The sequence below is a fragment of the Plasmopara halstedii genome, assembly GCF_900000015.1.
Source record: "Plasmopara halstedii genome assembly, contig: Scaffold_2881, whole genome shotgun sequence".
In the NCBI taxonomy this organism is placed as follows: domain Eukaryota; phylum Oomycota; class Peronosporomycetes; order Peronosporales; family Peronosporaceae; genus Plasmopara; species Plasmopara halstedii.
Window position 1 is genome coordinate 633,559 of NW_020189786.1, and position 496 is coordinate 634,054.

Genomic DNA, 496 nt, shown 5'->3' on the forward strand with positions numbered 1-496 from the left:
TTCATCTTCCTCCCCCGTCATACCGTTGTCGAGGGTGTATAACTGTGCGCCATCGTCTACGGCAGACACACCCTGGATAAGGGTCGACGCCCGGCGTCTTGCAGCCAGCATACGGCGTCGCCGTCGCCTCTGTACAGAAGCTCTATATCTCAGTAAGACCAGGGTGAACACGCACTCCGCGCACCCTCACTGTCCGCTCCTTTGGACTCCGATGCTATCCACAACATCCAGAGAAGAGCTGCTAACCCCGCAGTCTTCGTCAAGTGGATAACGTGCCACTCCACTCGGATCTGAAGGGCCGTGCCCAAGATGCCTCGAACTCTGTCCGAACACGCCACCAATGGCATGCAGCGACTGCTTCGATACTCGAGCAGCGCTCAGTGTTTTACGTGCCACTACACGTGCATCACGGGCGCCTTGCTCTCGATGCCTCGGTCCTTGGCCGACCATGTCACGCATGATATGCAGCGACTGCTCCGAAACTTGAGCAGCGCTC